We start from the raw sequence: 9,194 nt of genomic DNA, 5'->3' as shown, positions 1-9,194 counted from the left end.
AAAACGTTACTCTCTTTTCTGAGTTTCTTCATCTCCACTGCATTTGTTCCCAGGATGAAGTTTTTCTTTCCAGGACATCAAAGAACAGAGTTTCCCCTCCTCTATCATTAATGCTGCCCTCACCCACTTCTCCTCAATTTCCCGGACATCTGTGCTCACCCTATCTTCCCGCTGTCTTAACAGGGATAGTGTTCCTCTTGTCTTCACCTACCAACCCATAAGATTCCACATCCAACACATCATTCTCCCTAACTTCTACCGTCTTCACTGGGATCATACTGTAGGTTTTTGCAAATAAAATGAAGTGAGATGTTTTATTTTTAATGAAACCTATAACACAATTTATCGATCTCCAAAACCAAAACAGGAAAGGAATGGAGGGTTATGGGCTGAGTGCAGGTTGGTGGGACTAGGTGAGAGTAAGAGTTCGACACAGACTAGAAGGGTCGAGATGGCCTGTTTCTGTGCTATAATTGTTATATGGTTATATGGTTATATGAAACACAAAAGTGGTCTAAAATTCTCTATGTGATAACATCATCACGTCAGACCAGCCTCTTAAACTAAAATACCAACTCAATGCTGGCCGTTGTGAATTATGTACATTTCTCTCAATTACTTTGTCCTACACAGGACATTCAGTCAGGACACTCACTCCACCGAGATGCAACACAGAGCGTCATAGGAAGTCATTCCTGCCTGTGACCATCAAACTTTACAACTCCTCCCTTGGAGGGTCAGACACCCTGAGCCAATAGGCTGGTCCTGGACTTATTTCCTGGCATAATTTACATATAATTATTTAATTATTTATGGTTTTATATTGCTATATCTATACTCTATTCTTGGTTGGTGCAACTGCAAAGAAACCCAATTTCCCTGGGGATCAATAGAGTATGACTATGACTATGACTATCCCAGAGTTCACTAAGACCATCGTTGTGAGCCTGTCCGGAGCTCAGATCGGCTATCTGGCTTGGGTCCTGTGTTCCATGGGTGGAGGAGACGCAAGTGCCTCTGGCTTGTCCAGAGTTGCGTTGACATGCTTATGGTCATGTCATGACGGTAGTGGCATAATAGTGGAATACTCCAATTCTTGGTGGGCTGGTATAAGGCGATCTTCTGAAATATGTCCAAGTTTACCCCTCTTATCTATGATAAAATTTTTTCTCTCCATTCCAAAATGTGGAATGGGCCATCATGAGGGTGCCTAAGGGGATGTTGGTGTGCATCATGTTGATGAAAACAAGCGAGGCAGAATGTAGGTCAACAGGAACTAAAGAGTGCTGTTCGCCAGGATGGGAGGTAGGAATAAGTAAATACGAATCAGATTTACTAAGGCAGGTAGAATGCTGTTGAAAAGTTGAATAGGCAGTCGTGGCATCAGGAATGAAATCACCTGGCACTTGTAACAGCTGCCTGTATACCAACTCAGCTGTGGGTGACTGCAGGTCCTTCTTTGCAGCTGTTCTAAGCCCCAGCAGGACCCACGGGAGATGATCGTGCCAACTCTCAGTCAAGGAAGCCCTCAGGGAGGCCTTTAAGTGGTGAAACCCCTTGCATAGGCCATTGGATTGTGGGTGATGCACTGTGGTGTGATGTAGCATAAAGCCAAGATTCTGGGCTGTCGCAGCCCAGAGGTCTGAAAAGCATTGGGGACCATGGCCAGAGGAAATATCAGATGAGGTGCCAAACCAAGCAACCCAGGTGCTGATGAACGCCCAAACCACGTCAGCGGCTATCATCGATGCTGGAGGGGTGACCTCTGGCCACCTGATGGGATGGTCCACCATGGTAAGGAGGTGTGTGAAACTGTGGGACCAACAAGGTCCACATTGACATGATCGAACCGTTGCCCAAGGACCTCAAAAGGTGCCAATGGCGCCTGAACATGATGGTTAAACTTTGCCTGCTGGCCCTTCACACAGGCTGCAATCCAATCACGCACATCCGTTCTGAGGCCGTGCCAAACAAACCTTAGTGCAACTAGTTTCTGTGAGGCCTTCCAGTCCAGATACGAGACGCCATGTATGGAGTTGAAAGCTGTCCATCTCTAGTTTGCGGGCATGATGGGGTGAGGGTGACCGATTGAGTCATCTCATAGGAGAGAAACCCAGGCTTCCCTAAGCTTAATGTCAGCCAACCACAGGCCTGAGACTGCTGTTCTGTAAGTCTGGACCTCAAGATCAGTGGCTTGGCTGGATATCATGCCGGTGTGGTCAACCCCTGTGTGTACGGCTTCAACGGCTGGCTGTGAGAGGCAATCAGCCATGGCATTATTTTTCCCCTTGATATGCTGTACATCCATTGTGATCTTTGATATGTGGGCCAGGTGGCATTGCTGCCATGCAGACCAAAGATATTTCGGCCATTACATGCACAAGGGATTTGTGGTCAGTGAACACTGTGAAATGGTGACATTTTAGAAGAAAATGAGAAATGGTAGACAGCCAGATAGAGACAGAGAGGCTCACAGTCAAACGTGCTATACTTCCTTTCGGTGGGAATAGAGCTGCCAGCTGTAGAAGGTGAGTGGCTGCCACAAGCCTCCAAAGAACTGTTTGTGCACAGCACCCACAGCATAGTCTGAGGCATTAGTAGTAATGGCTATGGGTGCATTGGGGAGTGGGTGCGTCAGTAGGGTCGCATTAGAAAGAGCTTGTTTAGTATCATTAAACGGCTTGGTCATGTCCGCTGACCAGTCAAGCATTTGTTTCGTGGTACTGACTTTAAGCACATTATACAGGGAGCAGTTCAGCAGCTCGTGGATTGAAGCAGTGATAGAAATTTACCATACCTAAAAACCCCTGTAGTTTTTTTGTAGTGTGGGATGGTGGAAAATCTATAATAGTAGCTATTTTTGAAAGGAGGATTTTCGCACCTTCTGCGGAGATGCGGTGGCTGAGAAAGTCAAGGGCTGACAACCCAAACCGGCGTGTAACAGGGTTAATAATCAGCCCATTTTGGCTTAAGTGCTTGAAAAATGTGTGGACATGAGATACGTGTACGGATTTGGGTGCACTGGCAACAAGTACGTCATCCAAGTAACCAAAAAGAAAATCTAAGTCTTTTAATACTGGGTCCATCAGCCGATGGAAAATCTGTGCTGCATTTTTCAGCCCAAACGGCACGTGCAGAAACTCAAAAAGGCCAATCACAGCTGTTTTGGGAATGTCTTCCGAGCACACAGACACCTGATTGTAGCCCTAATTGGATCAACTTTGAAGAAGATCAATTTTCTGGCTAAACATGCTGAAATCTTAGATGTGTGGGACCCAGTAATGATCGAGGGTGGTGGCCTCGTTAAAGCATTGGTAATCACCACATGGTCAGCAACCACCATTGGACTTGGGGACCATATGGAGGGGTGAAGCCCAGGGGTTCTTCCACTGGCATACGATGCAGAGTCTTTCCATGTTGGCAAACTCAGCCTTCACGGTTGCCAACTTTTCAGGAGCCAGTCTACAAGCGTGGGCACGGACTGGCGGGCCAATTGTGGGAATGTGGTGCTCGACCCCATGTTTTGTGACTGTAATGGAGAATGTGGGCTTGGTGAGATTTGGGAATTTACCCAGCAGTCGAGTAAACTCACATGTGGGGGTGCATGCGCTTGATAGAGTCATTGTGGGGAACCTACTAGTGTCATAATCCGGTCCATGAAGTCCATATTCCGGTTCACAGTCCGGTCCATCAACCCTTGCTCCATGTTTTCCTATCTACCCTGTTTCTGTCCTTGTTGAGCTCTAATTGAGGCAGCTGATGCTAGTTGGGGCTGGCTGCATAAATACCTTCAGAGAGCAGGGCGTGGTTGCTGGATTGTTCTTGTCCTGACTCCTTGTATCCCTTCCCCTGCCTTCTGTTTCCTCGCCTGAAGCCTTGCCTTGTCTTGTCGGTAACTCTCGCCTTGCCTTGCTTTGTCTGAAGCCCTGCCTTGTCTTGCTGCCTTGCCTTGTCTCGCTGTCTTGTCCTGGAGCCACCCCGTACCTAGCTCCCTTCCTGTCCCTTGCCTCCGCCCAGGTAAGCCAGGCCGTCTTGCCGTTACCTGGGGTTGGTTCTGTCCCTTCCTGTGCCTTGCCTCTGTCGGGTGGTGATCCGCGCCCTGCCCAGGAGGAGGCTGCCAACCCTCGCCTCGTCTCGTCTCCAGCCTCCAGCCTCGCCTCTAGTCTCAAGTCTCCAGCCTCCTGCCAAGCCTCGCCTCATCTCTTGCCTAGCCTCGAGCCTGTAGACTCTAGCCTCGTCCTGCCTGCCTGCCACGCCTCGTCCTTGCCTAGTTCTGGGGTCGGGGCCAGAGGCAAGACCCAGGTACTGGGTCCTTGTCCAGTCTCTGGCTTGGAGTCCAAGCCCGGGCTCCTAGCTCTCTTGTTCAGTCCTGTTCCAGGTTCCTGGTTTTCCTGTCCATGTCCTTGCCAGCGCCCTGTATTCTAGTCCTGTCCCTAGTGCTTCAGTGTCTGTGTCTTGCACTTGGGTTCGTTCCCAGCCCCACCGCCCTTATGACAACGGGAGAAGTAGGATAACAACCCAAAGTCCTTGGCTTCGACAAGCCAGCAGTTCTTAAGATTGATTAACCTTCCTTGGGCACACAGGAGATCTGCACTGAGCAGAGGCCTAGCCACATTAGCCAGGACAGAATCCCTGAATAATGATTAATGTCACCCACTGAAGCTGAATGTTACCCATCATGTCATGCAAGTCTGGATCCTGCTGCTGTTGGTGGACCTCAGTGAGGTTTCATCACTCTGCCTTCTGATCAATAGGCGATGCTAGCAGCACACTCACTTGTGCACCCGTGTTGCACAGGCAGCATCGCCCTGATAGGGTGCCTGTAATGAACAGTACATGACCGTGGCAGCTGGAACCCATGGTGTTCACAGACTTCTGCTATCCCAATGCACTGGCACTGTCGAAGCTGCAAAGCGGTTGGCTCTTCCTAGCATGCATGGTAAAAACACAGACCCAGCATCATCTGTTCGCAACCACGGGTGTCCTTATGTTGGGGGACCTTGCTGACCAGGGTTATTGAGGTAGAGAAAGGAGGAGGAATGATGTATCGCTGCCTGGCTGAGTGTCGACTATCAGCCATTTTAGCAAGCTCCCTATAGTCATTCACGGGTGCATTAGTGAGGGCTATACAAACTTTATCAGGCATTTACTGTATGAAGAATTCTTTGAAAATAAAACAAAGATGGTGATTTCCCAGGAAAGGCAGCTAGTGGTCCATTAGCTCTGAAGGCCTAGCATCACTGAGACCAGGCAGGAGAGCAGCTGTTTGGTGCACTCAGACTCTGAAAGTCTGTTAAAGGAGAGTTTTCAGTGATTGGTATTTATCGTGTTCAGTACAGTCTTCAAGCAGACTCACCATTCTAGCAGCCATGAAGTTTCTGAGTGACGTTACCATGTAGTAGAATTTGGTTTCTTGCAGAGCGAACTGGGCTTGAGTTTGTACAAACCAAGTGATGACATTTTGCTCCGCAGACTCCGGCAGTTTCAAAGCGATTGCGTTGGTCAATATGTCCAATAACTCTGGAATCATCCTGGAGCATTGGGTCACCAATGTGGGTTTATCGCAAATAAAATGAAGTAAGGGGTTTTTGGTGTAATGAAACCTGTATCACCTTTTATTGAACTCCAAAACCTAAACACAAAAGTGTGCTAAAAATCTTTACGTTATTGTCGTCATGTCTGACCAGCCTCGTAAAGGTGAAACCCCAACTCAGGGTCAGTGGCTGTGAATTATGTACATTTCTCCCAATTACGTTACCCTGCACTGCCACCAAACACATCTCCACCTCCTGCTTTTCCCTCTGCTGGGTGGAGGAGTCCCCATCCCTCTGCATTTCAGCCTGGCTTGGAGTATCTCCTCCTGCCTCACTTCCGGCCATGGCCTTGAACCTTTGCAGGCATAATGTCACTGTACCTGCTTGCTCCACTGGGTCCTTCAGAAGACTATGAGATCTGTAGATCATTAAGTTGATTTAAAAGTACATTGCTTAAAGGAAAATTGCATGCTGCAGATTGCAGTGAGAGTAATTCGAAAGAGGAATATTTAGAAGCAGACATCTCACCTACCCCGGAAGTTCCGGGAGTCTCCCACATATGAATAGTGGCTCCCTGATGCCCGCAAATTTTATATAATATCACGGAAATCAATTTTTTGAGAGCGAGCGAGCGAGAGAAAGCAAGCGAGAGCATGCGAGCGAGAGAGAAAATAAGCAACAGTGAGAGAGCGCGCGAGCGACCATGAGAGAGAGAGCGTGAACGAGAGAGAGAGCGAGAGCACGCCATGGCAGAGTGTTCCAAAAAAAAAGAAAATACAAAACGTATGTCACTCCAGACTACCCTAAAGTGTACCCCTGCCTAATAGGGGTCAAAATAATGACAGTGTTGCTCGCTGTGCTGTTTGCAACAGTGTCTTTTCTATTGCCCATGGTGGGTTAAGACTGTAAAAGACATGTTGAGGTGAGTTTAACAGGTGTCATTTGTTCATTTGTATAGCTAACATTATTTAAAATAGCTGACTAGCAGCTAAGGAGCTACTCTATTGCAGACAACCACCTCTCCCGGAAGTCTACCGCAAATTGATGGTGCTACCTCCCTGAAATGAGTTTAGGCAGGGTGGGATGTCTGTAGAAGTACTGTACATAGCCCGCAGAGTGACACCATGGATCACCAGCGCCACCTTGTTGCCATTTGCAAAAACAGAATGATTAAAAGACAAAAAAAAATCATATTTTGATCTTTGAACCTCGATAGAAATGATAGGAAACATTAATTATCAACCAAATCTAATGTTACCAATTTGGGAACTCTTACGGAAATTCTTCTTTTTTCCTGAGGGTGGCATAGTGGTGCAGCTAGTGGAGCCACTGCCTACCAGTGTCAGAGATCCAGATTCACCCTTGACCTCGTTTCCTGTGGTGGAGTTTGTATGTCCTGCCTGTGACAACATGCTCTTCTTCTCGTGCTCTGGGGTCCTCCTACTTTCCAAGGACATACACTTGCAGGTTACTGGCCACTGCAAATGACTCCTAGTGCTGGAACTAATGAGAATTTGAGGAGAATAAAAAAAAAGGATTACTGTAGAATTAGTGTAAATGGTGAAGATCCAGTGGGCTAAATAAAGTATACCTCTCTCTGATTCGATGATTCCTGTTTCCTGTATTGGTATTTATCACTCCAGACCTACAAGGAGTCAAAACACAGACCCAATATGTGCAAAATTTGATCATTATAGCTGAGAAGTAAGAGACCAAGCTTTGAAACATTTATTATTAAAATACCTTCTGGATTAACCATTCTGTCTGCCTCTTCCATTTCTAGCATCTGTTGTTCATCTTTTGATTTTCAACCCTCAAGTCAGGTCCCAAGTCAAGTGTAACATGTGATTCTGGGAACGAACAGTTGAAACAGGATATAGAACTTGTTGCTGCATGCAAAGGGATTAGATACTTCAAAAAGAAACTTGATGAATCAATGAGAGAAAGTGGAATATTAAAGTATGATGAATGTCTGAACTGAGTTAATTTCATGGGAGGTTATTGAATTTGAGCCAAATACAGTAATTCTTTCATTTTCAAACATTTTATTAACACATTCCTGTAACTACACAGTGGACTTTATGGTTTTGGAAATAATTTGAAGCAATAAGGGAGAGCTGAATGATTTTAAATTCTTTTCTTAAATAAATTAAAACAATAAAATACTTTATATTTCTGTAATTGGCATCCCTCCTTTTGATTGCATCAGTATATTGGGCCCAGGACAGATCCTCCAAGATGCTGAGAGCCAGAAACTTAAAGCTTTTTGTACCTGATAGATCTACACCTTACTTACACCTTCTTTTAATATTAATCATGTTTTGTAGAAATTAATCATCCTCCTTATCCATGTGAACCTGCTACCCTATATATTCAATGAATATTACAGTTGTATTAAGGAACTATTCCATAGCACAGAAACAGGCACTTCGGTCAAGTTGTCCTTGCTGACCAAGGAGCCTTCCTGTGTTGGTCCCATTTGCTTGTATTTGGCTCATGTCCCTCAATGAAACCGTTATATTTATTTATTTAGACATACGGAGCAGAATAGGCCCGTTTGGCTCACTTCCTAGCGATCCCTGACTACCCCCATTTAATCCTAACCTAATCACAGGAGAATTTGCAATGACCAATTAACCTACCCGGTATGTCTTTGAAGCGTGGGAGGAACCCGAAAGACCTGAAGGAAACCCACGTGTTTCACGGGAGAACTGCAACGCTGCCATGGCACTGATTGTAATTGTATCTGCCTCCAACACCTCCTCTGGCAACTTGTTCCATATACTCAGAAAGCTGACAAAATTGACCCTCAGTTCCTCTTGAAATCTTGGTCCTCTCACTTTAAATGTATGCGCTCTGCCTTTGGACTCTCCTACCCTAGGGAAAAAGACTGACCATGCACCTCATTAACGCTCCTCATAAACCTCTAAAATGTCAACTTTTGGCCTTCTGTTCTCCAGAGAAAACAGTCCCGGCCTATCCAGTTTCACCACCCTTCAGTCCCAGCAATACCCTCATTAATCTTTTCTGCACCCTCTCTAGCTTAACCACATCCTTTGCTTAGTATTGTTATCAGAATTCCCTACATAATTTGAATTTGAATTTAACTTTGAACTTACTTAAATCTTATATCCTTTCCATAACGTGAGAGAGTAAAAGTCTTTGCATTATGACTCCGTCGCAATGTACAGATGTGAATTTAGAAGTCTCATGGCTTGTACAAAGAAGCCTGTTGGTTCTGGCTTTAATGCTGCAGTACCGTTTGCCAGATGGAAGCAGCTGAAACGGTTTATAATTGAGGTAAGTGGTGTCCCCAGTGATCTTCCAGGCCTTCTTTACGCACCAGCTGCTGTAAATGTCCTCAATGGAGGGAAGTTCACAGCCAAAGATGTGCTGGGTTGTCTGTATCATTCTCTGCAGTGCCCAACGATCAAGGTTGGTGAAGTTCCCGTACCAGGTGGTGATACAGCCGGACTGGATGCCCTCAATGGTGCCCCTGTAGAAGGTCTTGAGGATTTGGGGGCTCATGCTAAACTTTTTCAGTCGCCTCACTACAGGAAGGGTGTGGAAACTATAGAAAGGGTGTAGAGGAGATTTACAAGGATGTTGCCTAGATTGGGGAGCATGCCTTACGAGGATAGGTTGAGTAAACTTGGCCTT

Source organism: Mobula birostris, chromosome 4 (genome assembly GCF_030028105.1).
Source record: "Mobula birostris isolate sMobBir1 chromosome 4, sMobBir1.hap1, whole genome shotgun sequence".
Taxonomy (NCBI): Eukaryota; Metazoa; Chordata; class Chondrichthyes; order Myliobatiformes; family Myliobatidae; genus Mobula; species Mobula birostris.
Note: the sequence above shows the minus strand (reverse complement) of the source record.